The sequence below is a fragment of the Dipodomys merriami genome, unplaced genomic scaffold (genome assembly GCF_024711535.1).
Source record: "Dipodomys merriami isolate MVZ:Mamm:240054 unplaced genomic scaffold, mDipMer1.0.p SCAF_75, whole genome shotgun sequence".
Classification (NCBI taxonomy): domain Eukaryota; kingdom Metazoa; phylum Chordata; class Mammalia; order Rodentia; family Heteromyidae; genus Dipodomys; species Dipodomys merriami.
In genome coordinates, this window is record NW_027206346.1 from 6,798,463 (window position 1) to 6,818,504 (window position 20,042).

General features: G+C 44.0%; 1 long non-coding RNA gene and 1 other non-coding gene across 3 annotated transcripts; both read left to right on the forward strand.

Moving 5' to 3' along the window:
• Positions 1-283: 283 nt before the first annotated feature.
• On the forward strand, positions 284-10,244 carry LOC138818381 (uncharacterized). 2 transcript variants are annotated; one of them, XR_011369092.1, is made up of 8 exons: positions 284-632; positions 5,621-5,773; positions 6,474-6,543; positions 6,734-6,821; positions 7,709-7,843; positions 8,157-8,224; positions 8,719-8,851; positions 10,109-10,244. It is a non-coding gene; the product is annotated as an uncharacterized lncRNA (long non-coding RNA). The 2 variants fall into 2 exon arrangements; XR_011369093.1 differs by lacking the exon at positions 8,157-8,224.
• Positions 10,245-15,747: 5,503 nt separating this feature from the next.
• LOC138818400 (U6 spliceosomal RNA) lies at positions 15,748-15,854 on the forward strand. Its single transcript, XR_011369106.1, has one exon. It is a non-coding gene; the product is annotated as a U6 spliceosomal RNA (small nuclear RNA).
• The last annotated feature ends 4,188 nt before the right edge of the window (positions 15,855-20,042 follow it).

Here is a 20,042-nt window from a genome sequence, read left to right on the forward strand (position 1 = left end):
CTTGAAACCCCTGTCCAAATTCAGTGCCAACAAAGCCAGAAGTAGAGCCGTGTGGCTTCACTAGTTGAGGCTAGCCTTGAGAAAAGCAGTTCATGGACTGTGCCCAGATCCTGAGTTCAAGGTCTGGGACTGCCAACAAACAGACATACACAACAATCTGTGCAGCCATCCAGCTAAAGCACGTCACCCTCTTGTCCCCAACTGAATTGGACAGAGTTCCCTGGGAAAGGGGCTGGGGGAGCCACTGTCATCTTGACTCTGCCCATTCTGCATGCATCACAGGATTCCGGCCACACCCCCATTATTTCATGGTTCTTTTTGACCAATGGGATACAAGAATAGTGGCCATGCCCACATTCCATGCTGCCTGGTAGATGGACTAGGCTCTATTAGAACACTCGGAGGCTGAGATCCACAGGGGGAAAATCCTGCCACAGGAGCATGGGCCCGCTGCAGGCACCCGGGCCACCAGGCAGCTCAGTGACAGACTGAGCTGGAGCCACAGGCCCTCTGCCCCATGAGCTGCCACCACAGCATGCATGGGGATGGGAAGAGGGACACATGGGCATCTGAAAAGAAAATCTGCTTCCTCCATGACCTACCTGATGAGGTGGACTTCCAGAGTCCAACAGGTGAGCTCCACCATTGATGCAGCCAGCTTTCGGCACACATCCGAACCATCGAGGAGTCCCTCATGGTATGTAAAGAGCAGAGGTTGGTCTTGAGTGAGCTGTGTTGGGAGAAAGCCCAGTGCATGCACTGGCTGTCCCAGGAGAAGATGGAGAAGAGGACAGTGCTGTGGGAGCTGCTGTTGCTCCTCACAGGGGAAGGCACAGACAGCAGTCCCCAGATGCCAGCACAGGCTGAGCTCCCCACCACCAGCACTGCTTCAGATGCCTCAGGGCCTGTGGTAGGTGAAATGAGGGAGGAGCAGAAAGGTTTTGAAGAATTGCAACTTGAAGACAGCATGGAAACTGCCAGAGGAGAGGTCAGGGTTCCCGACCCCATAGTGGACTCCCCCAAGGAGTATGTCCTGCCCCAGATGCCCCACATCCAGATCTGCCCACAGCTCCCAGGCTCAGAGGAGGAGTGCTCCCCCACTTTCTCCTGTAAACTGATGTGGATGATGACTCTCTATGCGACATACTGACTCTCATAAGCCTTGGCAGCCACCAGAAGTAGGTGGCCAGGTGGCTTTCTCTCAGGCCTCCATCAGCCGGGTGATGGGGAGGTTAAACTGGGGGTCAGGTAGGGCAGAGGCTGCCAGGAGGTGGCCCAAACTCAAGGGTTATCTAATGGCCCATTGGTGGCCAGGAAAGAGGCCCATGTTATGCTTATCACAAAGAATAAATTGTTTTCAAAGCAAAATAAAAAGCCACCAACAAAGATTTGTTCTTCCAGTCCTGGGGCTTGAACTCAGGGCTTGGCCATTGTCCTGAGCTCTTTTTGATCAAGACTGGCACTCTACCAGTTGAGCCCCACCTCCCTTTCCAGCCTTTTCTGTGTGGAATAGAACCCAGGGCTTCAGGCATGCTAGGTGACCACTCTACCACTGAGCCACATTCTCAGCTAGGATGATTCTCCCCCCTCCCAAACCCATATGGCAATTCCTCAGATAAATAGGAAGTAGGTGGTGGTGTATGCATCAAATACCTAGGCCAGCAGCCATCAGGCTTAGTGGGAAAAGATTGTAGTGTAGAAATCTCTGATTTTGCATGCACGTGGTGTGTGTGTGTGTGTGTGTGTGTGTGTGTGTGTGTGTGTGTGTGTGTGTGTGTGTGTGTGTGTGTGTGTGAACTCAGGGCATAGGCTCTATCCCAGAGTTTTCTTGCTCAAGGCTAGTGCTCTACCACTTGAGCCACAGCCCCACTTGCTTTTGGATGGTTAATTGTAGGTAAGAGTCTCAAGGGCTTTCCTGTCCAGGGTGGCTTTGAATCATGATGGGGGCCCCAAGGAAGCAAGAGTAAACACAACTCTCAAGTACTATCCCTATGGTGGGCTACTCCTGCACCCTGGGGGCCAGATGTGAAACATGCGGCCCTGTGCCATCATCCTCTAGAGTTCAATTTGGGGAAGTGACCAGAGCCAAGCTGACTTTTGCTCACCCTGATTGCTGATGCCAGAGCAGGTCTGTTCCACCCTAGGCCAAGAGAGCTCCTGGAAACCTGGCTTACCACGGGCACAAAAAAGGGAGAGGTCAGCTCCAGGCTGAGCTAAGAGCCTTTGCCCACAGATACCCCAACTTGGCCTTACTTATCACCATAAGACCTGCCAAAGAACAACCCAAAAAAACAAAATTGGAGCTGTGCCTCCAAGTGGTAGAGCTCTAGCATTGAACCAAAGAGCTCAGGGACAGGGCCCCCAAGCTTTGAGTTCAAGACCCCAGCTGACCTTCCCCCATAAAACACAGGTTGTCTAAATGTGAATTATTATGATTTGTGCAGTATTTCTGAAGAATGGTGATACTGAAGAAAGCACCCTAATTCTAATGACAGCTGAATTTGTGACATACAGCTATGTGCTGAGTCCTTCACAGGGCACTATTTGCTGGGTCCTTCCCACATGGGGAGTCCTCAAAAAGGTGCTGTTTGGTGAGTCATCCCAAAGGGTGCTATGTGCTGAGTCCCTGAGAAGAGTGGGCCATCCTGGGTTTTTCAAAGGGTGCTGTGTGCTGAGTCCATTACACAACGTACTGTATGCTGAGTCCCTCAAAAGGTGTGGTGAGCTACTGCATCCCAAAGGGTCCTGCTATGTGCTGAGCCCTTGCGAAGAGAGGGATGAGGTGAGTTTTTTGAGTGCTGTGTGCCGAGTCCTTTACACAGGGGGCTGTGTACTGTACTTCAAATGGTGCTGTTTGCTGATTGCTTCCACAGTATGGTATGTGCTGAGCCCTTCAAAATTGTTCTATGTGCTGATTTTTTTGAAGGGTGCTGTGCACTGGATGTTTTACACAGGGTGCTTTATACTCAGCCCTTCAAAGGGTGCTGTTTGCCGAGTACTCTACCCAGCATACTACATGCTGAGTCCTCAAAGGGAGCTGTGTGCTGAGTCCTTTACACAGGGTGCTTTGTGCTGTTTTTGGAAGTGTGCTGTGTGTTGAGTCATCCCAAAGGGTGCTATGTTCTGAGTCCTTGAGAGGTAGTTATCCCCAACACTCACACACACACACACAAACACACATACACACACAAGTTTCACTATGCACCTGCTTGGTGTGTGGAGTGGAGGGGGATGGAGGAGAGTCTCCTCCAGGAGTGGGGCTGAGGGGAGATTTGATCTCCCGGACCAGTACTGGGGGTGGGGGGTAGTGCTGAGCTGAGGTAAGGCTGCAATTGCCATGGTCTGGAAGCCTCAGGGCCCAGCCAGGGCTGCAATTGTGGCCAGGGCTGGGGGGCTGGGCCCAGGGGAGGAGGGGCAGGGCCCAGGGGCACACTTTTGTGGCAGCAATGGCCAGGGGCCCAAGGGGGCAGGGGTGTGTGCGCAGCAGGGGCGGGTTTGCCCAGGAGAGGAGTGTGGGGCAGAAACAGAGCTGGGAGAAGAGCGAGCATGAACACAAGCACCAGTGGAAACGGCTTCAGTGGCTGGCGGCTGCTCCGATCATAGCGTGGGTCCTGGCCGGTTGCATAGAGCATGCAGAGCCTGCATGGCAGGCTATGGCCGCGTGTAGCCCCTCGGAGACGTAGCAGCCATGGCGGCCTTGAGTCTGAGGTCCCGGTTAGGGGAGCACAGGAGAGTCAGCAGCTGCTGAGGCAGAGACGGCGGCCACAGGGGAGGAGGCCATTGAGGGGGCGACAGCGGCTGAGGAGAAGGAGAAGAGGCTGAGCGCTGCCCGGCCATGCACCAGCAGACACCCCCCCCCCCCCCCGCTCCTTCCCAGCAGCGCTGCCTTTCAAACATGGTGCTGCAGGCTCGGACTGGTGGAGCCTCTTGCAGTCACCTGGCGGAGATGGCGCACCCCTGTGGGGCTTGTGGCCTTGACTTGGTCCCCGCCCCAGGTCCTCAGACTCAGGTCGCACACCCAGAGTCGCAGCCTACAGCTTCTCCCAGCAGCTCACGTGAGTGGCCGCCCTGCAGGCCAGCACCTGGCGTGACCCCTGCACCTTGTGACTCCACCACTCTACCCCTTCCACCCCACCCCCGCGGACCCTGAACCTTACCTCTCGCCTCCCCTCTCCTGTCCTACCTGCATCTCCCCAGCACCCCACAGTCCGCCCTGGCTCTGCCACAAATGCACCCCAGGGGTGGGGGTTGGAGCTGGGTGTTGACCTGGGGATCCCAACCCCATCCCTAGCATCCAGTGTCCCAGGAAAATGGGAGCTGCAGGGATGGGTGAGGAGCACCCATCCAGGGGCACCACAGAGCCCCTGGTCTGGAGCAGTGGGAGCCACACAGCCATGCATCTGCACCCTTCCTCTCCCTGGTGGGAACCTGCTGCCTTTAGTCAGAGATGGGGAGCAGCACCTCCACACCTGCCTTCTTAGATCTTTTCCTTTTTGCTGGGGAGGGGGGTGTTGGATACAGAAGATAGGCCCCCTTGCTGTGTGAGCCCTTATTTTCTGTGCTCAGTCACCCTTTCACCTGAGGACATTCCCAGAAGAGCCCACTAGAGAGGTGAGGGCACTGGGGTCAGATAGAAAGTGGATATTTGGGAGAAACACACACCCCCTCTGAGAAACATACACCAGCCTGTACCCCCAACCCCAGCTGTCAACAGTTCTGACTGGGTGATCACATTTCCCAGCTCTGCCAGCTTCTGGTAGTGCTCCCAGTCCATCTGGTCTCCTTGTCCTCCCCAAGAATCTGCCAAGTCGCCCCAAAGTATGTAGGCTGAAAGTAGGGACTCTATCCATGTATATAGACTTTAGGACCCCATCAAAGTCCCCAACAACGCCCCCACCCCAGGTCATACACCACTCTGGAGGCACCATGACCCCCTGCTTTGTTTTCTGTCCAGGATCTGAGGAGCCATGTGTCTCGGGACTCCTTCACCCAGCGTCCTGGCCTAGGGTTTTGGTGAATGAGGAGTCAAAGCTGGATGTTCCCAAGAGGAAGGGGCTGGCAATGGAGAAAGGGGGAGGCAGGATGGTTCTGCATAATTAGAGCATTGTTCCCCTTGGGTGGTTGCCCCTGGTTCTGACAAGGGAACCCCTCTGCTCAAACTGGTACATTGCTCAGATGAGAAAGTAACAAACTCCAGAAAGGCACTGCTCTGAGTCTGTGTTTATGTGTTTGTGTGTTTGTGTCTGTGTGTGTGTGTGTGTGTGTGTGTGTGTGTGTGTAAGAGAGAGAGATGAGTCTTCTGTCACTGATTTAGATTTGTGTTTGTGTTTCTGTGTGTGTGTGTGTGTGTGTGTGAGTGTGTGTATGTGTGTGTGTGTGTGTGTGTGTGTGTGTGTGTGTGTGTGTTTGTTGGGAGAGCAGGCAGGATGAGAACAATGAAAATATATTTAAGTCACTGGGTCTAGAAAGAGCAAAAGCATTTTATTTGTTGTTCTTTTTTCATTAATGACCATTAGGAGACCAGCCACAATTTTTGTTTTCTCTTTCACCGTTTCATGGCTCCTTTAGGGAAGGTTTCAGTAGATGTTCCTTTCCACCTCTTTCTTCCCCTTTCCTGCAGCCCACAGTAACTCCTGGGCCTGAATGGGTCTCCCCTAGGAGGCCTGTGTGAACCACAGACCAGTGTGGACACCTGCTCTTCTGTCTTCAGCCAGAAGGCTCATGAGGCTACTGTGACCACAGCCGCACTCTTCCAGCCAGACAGTCTGCTCTGGTGTGTATAGTTGGAGCTAATTCAAGGTTGGGAATGAGTCTGCCAAACATAAATAGGGAACGAGATGGGGGTAGTAGGGCAGGGGCTGTGAATCTAGGAGGGTCTGGGAAGTGACGATCGGTGTGACATGGCAGATGGTTCACCACGACCAAGGATGAGAGGGGAATCTTACCCAGGGTATTGGCGGTGTACATCTTGGCAGGGGGCTCCAGGCCCCCAATGGTGGCATGGATTCCCTCCAGGGGCAGTGCACTGGTGGGCAGTCCTCCCTGGAGTTCTGCAGACTCCAATCTGTGTCCCTCCTGGGCTGTTTCCAGCTGCGCAATGGTAGGCAAGTGTGTTCCCTCTGCTGGAGCCTACTTGGGATCAGGACATGGCAGTTACCTGAGGCTCTCTGAATGCCATTTTCTATAACCTGCTGTAGGCTGTCTGGAAGGAAAAGGGGACCACTGACTTTGGAACCCTTTAAGTTTGATTGGGACATGTGAAATGCCAGCTTTTCCAGGTTTTTTCCTTGAAGCTGGCAATTTCTACTAATGCTTGGGATTCTGGGTCAAATTAGATGGACCATTTCAGCCACCAAACAATGACATTCAAGCAGCACAAGCAGAGTTCCCAAGCCAGATGGTCTCCTGCTATGAACGTCGTGCCTTGACTGCCTTTCTCTGACAGCTGCCGATACTTCTCCACCTCTCTCTAGGGTGATCACTACAGTTGAGGATGTCATGGGGAGCAGAGATTGTGACCTTGTTATCTGCAGCCTACTAGCTGTGAGTAGAGACAATTCCCAGGAACTGTACTGGACTCTGGGAGATTCAGAGACCTGGGATGCCTCAGGGGTCCTATCTCTGGAACATGAAACTTGGGGGCCAGATATGGTGGACCATCCTGTCTGGCCCCAGGGAGTGGAGAGGAGGCCCCTTGAGCCAGGCTTTCACCTCAGGGCAACCTTGTTCACAGCTGAGTGGAGAATTGAGTGCCACACAGCTGGTCAGTGGCCGGACAGAGATCTTTGAGAAGATAGGCATCCCAGAGGCCCCAAAATACAGTGAGTACATCATGGCTCACATCCTTGGAACCAAAACAGTTAAGTGCGGTGGCACCAGGAGGGTGGGAAGAGGGAGGAGGTAGAACTGTTGGAGAGCTACATCAGGCTTTGCCCCCACCCAGGATGCTTACCTGAATTGGATGGGACTTTTCTGTAGTATTGTCATAGACAGATGCTCATTCGTTTATCCAACAAACCGTTACAGTGTGTGCCAGGTCTTGGTGGGGGAAGAGGAGGGGGTCATACAGGATGAAAGGTTCCAGTGCTGGTTCCACAGCACATGAAGAAATCGTGCAACAAGTGTAGGATTATGAAACAAAACATGGCTTTCTTTCATCATTAACCTATCCCCATGAGGAAGGGGATCCTTCACTGTATTCAGTCTTGCAGCTGGGGAAAATGAGGCATTGAGAAGCCAGGTGACCTACTCATGACTTCCAGCTGACAGGAAGCTCAGCCTGACTTCTCTGCCATACTTCCTAGGACAGTGGGTGTTATTCAGTCCACTTCTTGTGGTGGGACTTCCACTTTTTCATTTTTGAGGCTTGAATTTGAGGCCTGGATGCTGTGCCTGAGCTCCTTAGATCAAGGCTAGCACTCTACCACATGAGCCACAGCATCACTTCCGGTTTTCTGTTGGTTCTTTGAGTATAAGAGTCTCACAGACATTCCGGTCTGGGCTAGCTGTGAACCACGATCTTCATATCTCAGCCTCCTTTGTAGTTACGATTATAGGTCTGAGCCACCAGCACCTGGCTTAAGTGTAATTCTGGCCCTCTCTTCCTCTTTCTTTCTCTCTCACCCCCTCCTCCCCCTCTCCTCTCTCCCTCTCTTTTTCTCTCCCCACTCTTTCCCTCTCTCTCTATCCCTCTCTCTTTCTCTTTCAGGAACTGGTTGAATAGGTGCTGGAGGAGGTGGCCCAGCATCCCCATGTGGCTGGAACCCAAGGTGTCCCTCTCATTCTGGAGGTGGGCTGAGGGTCAGGAGCTGTTTTGCTCAGCCTGTTGAACTAGCTTCATGAGGTAAGCCCCTCTGTACCCCGGCTAGACTGTGATGGCTATTCATTGTCCATCCCTTGATTCCTTCCTCACATCCCTCTGCTACACCGTTGAAGGAAAGTGGATGAGGAGATGTTGCCTTGTCCCCCTGCCCAGCACGATCCCGGGACTCTGACCCATACCCCCACCTATCTGGTCAGGGCCTGGCTATAAGACAATGAAAACACTCCTTGTCTACTACCCTTTGCTGGGGAGTGTAGTTTTGGTTAGGGGGGTGGGGTGCAGAGGAAAGAGCCCAGACCTGACACCTCCTGGAGGACATTTGTTCTTGTGACAGAGCCAAGTCATTGCTATGGATAAGGAGGAAGCCGCATCAGACTGACCCAGAACAATGCTCAAAGATAGGTAGGCTGTTGAAGTATCAAACCCACTCATGTCTGCTTCCTACTCCCAACAAGTAGGTGTAGTGTGGGTGGCCCAGCCCTGGCCTAAGGGATTATAAATGGATGGTGGTGGTCAGAAGCTCATGGCTCCCACCCATCATCCTGACTGTTCGGGAGGCTGAGGTTTGATGGTCATGACTCAGAGCCAGGCCGGGCAGGAAAGTCCAGGAGATTCTTATCTCCCATAAACTACCTCCCTCCCCAAACCTACACACAAGCCAGATGTGCTGTGGCTCAAGTGGTAGAGCCACAGCCTTGAAAAAAGAATCTCAGGGATAACACCCAGACCCTGAATCCAAGTCCTAAGACTAACACAATCATAAAATAAATGAACAGTGTACAACTTTTATCTGACTACCAAGAAAGATGGATACAGTTTTCTTCTGTACTTGTAGCCAAAGGTAAGGGGCTCCCCTTGATGTTCCCCTAAACGTCTCCTCTCCTTTATCTGTCCAGGCTTAGGTTGCAGGACAGAATTCGGATCATCCCCCTGGATGTGACCTTTGCTACCCTCCCCCAAACACCTTCCTTGGGGTCAGGATCCTGGATACACTCCCTGCTGGGAGGATGAGGCACTGCAGAGATGAGGGTAGGTATCCCCAACACACTCTCTCTCTCTCTCTCTCTCTCTCTCTCTCTCTCTCTCTCACTCACACACACACACACACACACACACACACACACACACACACACACACACAAACACAAATACCCCTAAGCCAACTCAGACTAGCCTTTTCCAAAGACACTTTATCTCCTTGGATTAACTGACCTAAGAGAGAATTTTGATCCCCTGTAACTGATTATTTTAACTTGGGCTTGCTAGATGACAGGAGATAAACAGGAGCAAAAAAAAAAAAAACAACCTTTGGTGCCCATCACCTGGTGCTCAGGCTCATGCCTGTCATCCTGGCTACTCCAGATGCTGAGATCTGAGGATCACAGTTTGAAGCCAGCTATAAGCTGGAAAGCCCGTGAGACTCTACTCTCCATGGAACCACCAAAAAGCTAGAAGTGGAGCTGTGGCTCAAGTGGTAGAGCACCAGCCTTGAGCAATAAAACTCAGAGAGCAGCTCCCAGATCCTCAGTTCAAGCCCACACAAAGAAATGGCCCCATCTTGTTGCCCACACATTGCCAGGGCCTCAAGCCCCCTCTCATGGGGTGTGATACAACACCTGTCCCTGGGTGGTGTATCAGGGCCTCCAGAGATCTGGTGGTGGAATCCAGGCCTTTCCCTTCATGCACTGTCAACCCACACTGGCTGGAAGGCAGAGCCTGACAAGCCGGCAGCCTGCAGAGTGGAGAGGCTCCTGCTCTGCCAAGGTGATCGGAATGGTCTTCTTGGAGGCAGCACTTGAAAAGGGGGTCTTGCTTAACAAGGAGGATCTGACAGGAAGCACAGAGTACAAAGGTGCTGAATATGATGGGCAACACAGCAGAGTATGTTCATTTCTAGCCAGGGCTGCTGTTGAGAGACTCGGTATAGATGTGTGACTTGGTATAGATGTTGGAGACTGTCCTGAGACAGCCTGAGGGGTCATAGAAGAACAGCTATCCAGGGCTGAGATTGTGTCTTAGAGGTAGAGGGCTCACCTAGCATGCAAGAAAGCATGGGTTGGATTCCTAGGTCCTGCATACACAGAAAAAGGTGGAAGTGGCACCGTGGCTCAGGTGAAAGAGTGCTCCCCTAGAGACAAAGAAAGTCGGGGACAGCGCTGGGGCCCTGATGTCAGGCCCTAGGGCTGTCACCATAAAACAGTTCTCCCAGGGACCTTTGTGACAGTTGGATGGCTATGCCCTGAAGCTCTCAGTAGGTCCATCCATGCTTTGTGTCTCCTTTGACAGAGGGGAGCTGGATACTCCTTCTGCCATGGGCACCCCTGGGCCCCGTTATCAGCAACCCTCCCAACGTCTTCCACCGGGACATGGAGCAGCTGGCCCCAGCAAAAAGTATATGCCTATAGGGTAATATTTTGAAGAGTGCATTGGACATATTCTAAATATAATAATTAAGTTGAGCAATTTCACATTGACAGTAATTAACTAGAATAATTTAATGCTAATTGGACAAGTTTGTCTTTCTAAATAAACAAAACCTATTTCTCCTTTTACTTTATCAGGGAAATATCTGAGCAAAAAATGGAAAGAAACATATGACTCTATAACAACTGGAATGAATTTTTGCCTTTTTATTAGCAAATATTAACTTTACACAGTATTTTATTGTGTTATACACATATGTCCATATAATGTAGCTTGCTAAATTTTATTCCTTTTATTAATTTCATTAGCCTATTTTTATACTTATGTTTTATTATGTCATACCAACATATTGAATATTTGAACATATTTACTGCACAGTATTTCTCTTCATCTCCTCTCTTACTTTTTTCCAAATTAAATCAGCTCTATCTTTTACACCTGGGTTATTCATTTTATTTTCTGGGTTATTCATATTTTCATATGAGAAATCTAGTATTTGTTTTTTACAGTATGGATAATTTCTTTAATATGAATGTTTCCAGTTCTATTTTTTTATTTTGAAAATACTGTACAGAGGGGTTCAATTTACATGGACAAGATAATGAGTACATTTCTTATCAAGCATTGTACCCTCCTCCTTTGTTTCCCCTTCCCATCCCTTCCCATCCTTCCCCCACCCCCCCACCCAATCCTCCCCGCCCCCCTTTCCCGCACGAAATTTGTAAAGTTCGTTTTCGACATAACGACTTGTACATCTCATTGTTGCAATGGGTCCCCCTGTATCCCTATTTAAACGATTTGTTTTTCCCCTTCCCCTCCACAAATTATACCGACATCAAATACAGTGAAAGCAGGGGTTATACTGTGGGGGAGGGACATACAAAGCAACAAAGAAATAATCTTATAAATGTGTAAGAAACAATCGCATGAAAGAAAAAAACATTTGAATACATATCTTAGGGTTCATTTCCCTAACATCACCTTATCTGACCTTTTCTGCTTGACTCAGACATATACTAGATATTGCATGGGACCTATGTTTCTTTGGGCCTGGCTTACTTCACTTAATATAATTTTTTCCAAGCCTTTCCATTTCCTAACAAATGGGGCAATGTCATTCTTTCTGATGGATGCATAGAATTTCATTGTGTGTATATACCACATTTTCTTGATGCATTCATCTACTGAGGGGCACCTGGGTTGGTTCCATATCTTAGCTATAGTAATTAATGCTGCAATAAATATAATCGTGCTGGTAGCTTTAGTGTGGTCTTATTGGTAAACATTTGGGTAAATACCCAAAAGTGGGATTGCTGGGTCATAGGGGAGCTCTATGTGGAGTCTTTTGAAGAACTTCCATACTACTTTCCAAAGTTCTATCTATTTTCTTGAAGATGATATTATTTCATAATTATGTGTGGCTAAATAGTATATCATTGTGTATATGCATATATGTATTACAATTTCTTTCTTCAATGAGTGATTAGGGAAAATGTAGGTTGATTCTGTAGTTATTTTTTTATGTGAGAGAAGGAAGGATGTATATAATGATGCTTGGAATGAGAAACATGCTCTTTAAGCAGGCACTCTCATATTTGAAACATCCTCTCAGCTACTCTTTCATCAGTATTTTAATAGTGAATTGAATTAAAAGAATAAAATTTATCTACTTTTGCAAAGATGTTTTTTTTCAGTACCTATAATATTTTTATTATAATGTTATGTTTACTATGTCATGTGAGTATGGGGATGAATGTGAAGATGAAAATCTAGGAATGTTTGTATACGTAGCTGACTCGAAGGAAACAATGTATGTGAGATACAGGATTCAAATAAAAGTTTGAGACCTGTAAGTTGCTAAATTGATGTATATGTCCAGTTTGTGGTGTGTGATTTCAAGATCACATTTTGGTAGATTTCATACCAAGTAAGTAGATGTTTCTAACCCCAAATCTTAAGGAATAAAATAATCATTGTCTTAGTATTCCAGACATTGTCATAAGTGGAAAAAATGATTGAAAGTATGATGGGTCAATAGTAAGCCTTTAGACACTCTACATTTTCCCCCAAATCTTCAGATGTACTCTTTGGATATTAATTACAAATGTATTTATAAACATTGATATAATATGATCTTATACATAAATATATGTATATATTATAAATATATCATATATAGTTATATTTTAAATGTGTACCATAAATATTGACTTATATTTAAATGTAATTCATCTCATCATTTATACATATATATATATATATATGCATACTTTTTTTTTTGGTCAGTTGTGGGTCTTGAACTCTGGGCTTGAGTGCTGTCCCTGTGCTCTTCAGCTCAAGGCAAGAGCTCTACCACTTGAGACATTTTGCCACTTACAGTTTTCTGGTGGTTTATTGGAGATAAGAATCTTTGGAATTTCCTGCCTGGGCTGGCATTGAACTGTGACCCTCAGATCTCAGCCTCCTGAGTAGCTAGGATTATAGGCATGAGCCAAGGGCTCCGGGCTATATTTACATCCGAGATTTGTTAGTGGAACAAAGGGTACAGAAACTATTATTCTTATCACAAAATGACTTCACACTTACAGGTATAATTATAAGAAGAAAAACGATAAATATTCACAGTGGCACAAAAATCCCTTAGGTGCCTAACAAGACAGCACGTTTTTCCAGACACTGCATGTGGTGTGAGCTCTTTGCAACCCAAGCGACTGTAGAAGATATTGCACCCTAAACAAAACTGACAATTGCATGAACCCAGTGCTCTATGACAGATTTAGCCAGGCCTATCTTAGAGATTCTTGTTAGGGACATGATGAAAAATTTATAGTTTAGTTGTGATTATAGAACTCTTTTATACATGTCACTCAGCCATTAACTATATTTAACATAGTTCCTTTTGCTCTAACTTATATTTTCATGGCTTAGGAAACTGTTTTTTGTTTGTGAAAACTTAGCTGTTCACTATATAGACATGAGTTTTTAATCCTTGAAATTACTGTCTGCATAGTGTTCTATGAGATGAGCTTCTCTTTACCATATCATAGGAATAAACTTACTCTGATTCAAACTTGGACAACAGCTACCTTGTTCTCTCTCCTAGAAAACCATCTGCATAGACTTCTTTACATGTAAACAGACCCTCATTTACTTGCAAAAGTCTGTCAGTGAGTCAAACCTAACTCACCCAAGTGAGGTGAATTCCTCTGTCATGCTTCCTTTACTTTAAAAATTGTAAGAACTGTACAGCAATGTGCATACTTTTTAATGTGAAGTGTGACTCCTATTTTCCATAATGTGAATCAAGCAGAGGAATCAATTTAAAATGTGAAAGAACCTTACAAAGAGTCTTGGACCTTGAAAATTGCCCTGGGTATGAATTTTTGGAGAAATATCCCTTCTAAGACAAAGGACTCAGTTTTTTTTTTTTTTATATTGTGCTGGTACTGGGGTTTGAACTCCTGGCCTTGAGCTCTATCTGGGCTTTAATTCTCAATGTTTGCTCTATACCACCTGAGCCACACCTTCACTTCTTCCTTTTACCACAAGAGCAGAAAAGAATCTCTTAGGTTTATCTACTTAAAATAGCTTGGAGTTGCAATTGTCAAATTTGAACCTACTGAGTATCTAGGTGTAAGCCACTGGTGCTGTGCTAGAACTCACTTCTTAAGAATAAATAATCACAAAAAGAGGTGCAATAAATATTTGTTCAATTATGTATGTGTTGACTGATAAGCCAAATCACTTGCTACTGGAAAAGAAAAAGAGAGAAGATAGAGATTAATATGGAGGAGAGAGACACAAAGAAAGAAGGGATGGGAGGGTAAATGAGTGGAGGGGAGTGAAAGGGAGGATATGAGAGGAGAGGGTAGCTGGGTAGAATTGTCTACTGCTCACTAAGGTATTGTTGGACAATCAATGCCATTGCATTTATGTAGCCAAAGCTTTATATTTTTGGTAGTAAGTTGATATATAAAATACCAATTTACAGGTAGTAACCTGTTAGTGTGCTTCCTCCTGCACCAAGGAAGCCACAGTTAGGTTACTGTTACAGATAAGGCAAGAGTAAGCAGTTTAAGTTATTCTGAGAAACAATAATTGACATAACTAGGAATGTTCCCTTGTATGGTGAAGTCAAGCATCACTCTTTTCCCTGCTACAGTCTTCCTCTCAACAAGAATAGCAAAACCAGAAGAGGAAGGAGATATCTGAGTAATGATCATCTCTCTGTTTACCCTCATCCCTTGGCCTCTCAAACAATAAAGCCAAAGGAGACTTAACCTGAACTAATGGGGAAAATGGGGGGAAAAGTTCAGTCTAACTTATTGTGAAACTTTTAAAATAATTGGGGCAGTATTTCAAATACTGAAATAAAACTTTTTAAATTATTAATAAAAAGTTACTCGAAACTTATTGAAAATTTAAGACTACAGGGCTCACTACATAGTGGAATCTGCATAGGTAAAACTGACTCGTGCTCCTATCATCAGAAATTGAAGATTGTCCCTAAACATAGACTGCTGAAGTGATAAGCGATGGAAATTCATGATGGATAGCATAATGCTGAGAGCATGGAAATTATTTCCTTTCCATCTTCAGTGTGTAGAGAAGAAAAAAGCTCTATAGGATGGTCCTGAAGGTGCAATTCTAAATTTAGGACAGAAGGTGAATAGTAAAATAGACCTATCTCAGCCATTCAGAGATTGGAAATGTGGAGAAATATATTCATTTATGTGGTCAAACATGGAAGAGAGGATGTGGCAAGCCCATAGCCAAATGCCAAAGGTAGAGATATTTAACAAAACACCATGAATTTGAAACAAGTCTTAAAAGGGGAGCTAGGCTTAGAGGAAATAGGGCAGAAGGATGGAGAGGGAAATGGTGGACTAATACAGTCATAACACTCAATGTACATATGTGAGAATATAAGTAGGAAACTTGAAGGGATAGGTGGGGTTGGGGTAAGGGAAGGAAGAAAAAAGGAAAATTTGACAATGATCCAGATGCACTGAACATTCAAATGCACATACACTCTATTCAACACTGACATGATGAAGCAAAACCCCTTTGCACAACTTGCTAAAGATAAATTTTTTTGAAGTTTTAATATTAAAAGACCAGAAGCACAAACCTTTAGAGATAAATAAGAGGATAGTATTGACATATTGTTGAGGCTTGTGTTCCCAAAATTGAAACAATTCCCAAAATTGAATATATTTAAAACATTAAAACTTTGAACGAACCTTAACACTTGCTGCAGTGTTCATTATGACAGGTGCCTTGTATAGAATAATTGAATTCCTCCTCCTACACATTTCTTGAACAACAAATATCTGGAATTATTTTGTTTTTGACATGTCAATCTTGACTTTATTCTTAAATGTGTGCTTATGTAAGAAATATATGGTTGTAAAATTTCATGACAATTCTTTTGAACTTCCTTTTTGTTGAATCGTCTAGTTTAATAAAATCCAATTGCACTTTTGATATAAAAATATTTTGTGCTCAATTCAGAATCACATACACTAACATTGGAACGATACAGAGAAGATTAGCATGGCACCTGTGCAAGGACGACATGCAAATTCGTGGAGCGTTCCATATTTTTACAACAACAGATGCTGGAGGGGATGTGGCCACAAGGGAACCATACAGCATTCTTGGTGGGAGTGTAAACTTGTTCAACCACTTTGGAAAGCATTATGGAGGTTCCTCAAACGATTCCACATAAAGCTCCCCTTTGACCCAGCAACCCCACTTTTAGGGATTTACTAAATGATCACAAACAAGACCATACTAAAACTACCAGCTCAACTATGTTTATTGCAGCATTATTTACCATAGCTAAGATATGGAACCAACCCAGCTGTCCCCACTACATGAATGGATCAAGAAAATGTGGTGTATATACACAAGGGAATTCTATGCCTCCATCAGAAAGAATGACATCACCCAATTTGTTAGGAAATGGAAAGACTTGGGAAAAAATTTATTATGTGAAGTAAGCCAAGTCCAAAGAAACAGGTCCCATGGTTTCCCTTATTTTCAATAACAAATATATGTCTAGGGCAAGCAGATAATGTCAAAAACTATGTTCATATGAACAGATATGATGATGTTAAGGGAATTGAACTCCAAGATAGGGAAACAAGTAGTTTTTTGTTTGTTTCTTGCTATTGTTTCTAACGTACTTATAATGTGCGATGTGAATTTTTGTTTCTTTGTATGTTCCTCCCCCATGCTATAACCCTTGTTTTCACTGTATTTGAAGTTGGTGCACGTGCCTCTTGTATGTACGCTTCTCTAATTTGGGGAGGGGAAGGGAAAAGATGCATGCGTGCAAACGCATGTGCATGCATGTGTGTTGGCGTGCTCAGAGTTTGAAATCAGGGCTTAAAGGCCATGCTAGCTCTTTCCTCTCTAGGTTGGTGAGGTACTATATGAACTACATTTTCTTTCCTGGGTCTTTGCTAGTTCATTAAAAATTTTGAAAAATAATTTCATGAATTTTTTTGTTTGTTTTGGAAGCCCTGATTGGCTTCCAATGGTTATCCACAGATCTCAGGCTCCTGAGGAGATATCCCAAGTAGATAGGATTATAAGTGTGACTAACCAATACAAGGCTTTCAGAATAATTTTAAAAGTAGAAGAAAATTTACTTCATGGGGGCCTGTTTTATTGTCTCCTACTTTTAAAGCATTTTGCATTGATTAAATGTGAATTTATTTCATTTTTGGATTCTTAAAAGACAGTAAGTGATATTTAAAAGTTTTGGTACTTTTTAAAAAAACTGGAACTGTGGGACAGAAGAAATTTGCCTCTCTTTGGACCTCAATTTAGAAGCTCAGCTCTGTGCATGATAACCCAAAGTCACCAACACAGTCTGTGTTGAAGACAAAATGTGACAGAAAACAATCACCATGGGCAATATTTGCTATGCTATTATTTCTTGGAAAATATGAATATTGAATTGAGAGTGTAAGAGAATGGAGAGAATTTACCTACCTTTTGTGTATTGCGGAAAGACTTTTGGAAACTTTGACTCATTTCCTTCCTCACTGTGTGTCTTTGGGCCATGCACTTAGTGCCTTTAATTACAATTTTTCCCAACACTAAAATGGTAATAACATTAGCATTATAGCAAATGTTATCTTAAGAATTAAGAGAAATAAAACTTGTAAAATACTTAACATAAACTTCCATGAATGAGCTTTGAGTTTAGCCAGAAGTTTTTTTTAAATACTAAATAGAATGTCATAAGTATTACGGAAACCATTACATGTAGTGAGCAACCAGAAGTAATGTTATCTATTGATCATGCTCTGCTTCCAGGGAAGCCAGGTGGATAACTTCTCATGCTGTAAATCAAACTGGTTATCTTCAGTCTTGTTAGTGTAAAAATATCAGGAATGTTGTTGACTGAGATGAAGTCCAAAAGAAAATGTACAGGGCTGGGAAGGTAGCTCAGTGGTAGACCGCTTGCCTTGCATGTCTGAGGCCCTGGGTTCGATTCCCCAGTACCACATAAGCAAAAAGAAAAAAAAACCGGAAGTGGTGCTGTGGCTCAAGTGGTAGAGCACTAGCCTTGAGCTGAAGAGCTGAGGGACAGCGCCCAGGCCCAGAGTTCAGGCCCCTTGACCGGATCCCCCCCCCCCAAAAAAAAGAAAATGTACAAAACTGAGAAAACATAAAAGTATCTGAGCAGTATAGTGTGTTTTACATCATTTAAGTTAAATAACAAAGATAAGGAAAACCTAGAAGAATAAATTGTCTTTTTGATATTTTATCATAGGTCTTTCCTCATTCTTGTAGAGGCATCATCAGATGAGAGGAAATGTATTTTTTTTGTTCACTTCCTTCCATTTATTCTTTTGTTTGAAATCTGAACTACATGAGACAGAAAGAAACGAAGGGAAATTAGTCACACAGGCTTTGGAAAGAAAAATCAACGTAAAATAAAATACATATAGTCTTGTATAAGGTCTAACTAAATTGAGTTATATAGTCTCAAGCATTAACAGAAAATGATTTAATCAATATCATGTTATTGAAAACTAAAAAATGTTAAGAGTTGCTTAATTTTTTCCTTTCTACTACCTTGAATAAATTATTGCTTTTGTATAGAGAGATTAAAGATGAGATTAACAAGAAACTTGATTAAAAATGGACAAAATTTCTGAATAGACATGTTTTCCAAAAAGCCCTGAAAATTGCCAATGGGTTTACAAAGTTGTGTTTAATACAACTTCTATACTGGTTTAATGTTTTGTAAGAAAAAGTCATTAGAGAAATGCAATTCAAAATTACTATGATACTACTTCATAACTACTATAACTCTTATCAAAAAAATCAAAGGAACCAGGTGTGATGGTAAAGGCTTGTAATTCGAAGCTTTTAGGAGGTTGGAGTAAAAGGATTTGGGTCTGAGGTCATCTTGGGTATTGCACACAGTAAAAAACTGCCCTTTAAAAAAACTTTAAAAAAAAGTAATAATGTTGGCTGGTGAGAGTGTGGAGAAAAGGAAAATTTCTTCACTCTTGGTCAAAATACAGGTTAGTACTCTCATTGTAGAAAGTAGTATGCAGTTTTCTAAAGAAATTCAAAGATGAAATATCAACTGACCCACCAATCATGTGATTATTTCTCTCTGAGTAACTCATAAATATATCTGTAGTTCATTGTTATTCACATTATTCACAACAACAGCCAAGATATAAATCGAAGTTCAGTGTTCAACTACAGACTAATAAACAACTGTGGTGCATGCACAAATATATTTTTCTGTTTCATCCTTAAAATAGCAAGAGATTTCTCCCATTAGCCACAACTTACAATCACCTGAAAGATGTATTCTAAATGAGGAAAAATGTTGTCTTCTGATATTTGTAACACACACACACACACACACACACACACACACACACACACACACACACACACACACACACACCAACCTCAAACATTAAGAGTGAAATTTTTTGAAAAGTAAAGCAAAGTGGAATTGCTGGGGCATTTAGGTCACAATGTAGAAGATAGTAGATATACAGGATGAACTGGTATAGAGTTACAATGTACAACATGAGGATACAGGGGACAACACTGGCCTTACATAGGAATGAAGCTAAATAAGTAGGAGTTGTTCTTCCTAGTAAAGGTTGCTCTTTTGGATGCTCTTCCTCCAGTAATGGATAAGATGAACATAATTCTTTAAATATATCTGCCTGTTAGCAGAAATAATAACAAACAATATAGCAATAATATTGTATGCTCAACATAGGACAAAATATCAAATTAAAATACATGAGATTATCCTTGGTGTGAACTAATTATTACAAATAAGGGAAACCATGGGAGCTATGTTTCTTTAAGTCCCACCAACAGTGTAATAGAGTTCCCAATTGGCTACATCCATGTCAGCATTTGCTATTGTTAGTCTTCTTGATAATGACCATTCTAACTGGGATGAGGTAGAATCAGTCTTGTTTACTTGTAGATTTGTGGGCACCTTCTAGCTACCATAAATGAATGAATCCATGAAACTTATATTGCTCTGAGTCTGCATTCTGTTCTCTTTGCTCTTAGTATAATTTTACCAAGCCTTTCATTTTCATTAATACTGGTGAAAAGTCATCCTCTCTGATGGGTGAATAGAATTCCACTGTGTTTGTTTTTGTGTGTGTGTGTGTGTAGGATCATGATAGGCCCATAAGCCTTCTGTTTCATCTGTAATTTTGTAATTCCATATTAAATTTGGATTGCTTTCTCTACTGCATTGAAAAATATAGTTGGGATTTTG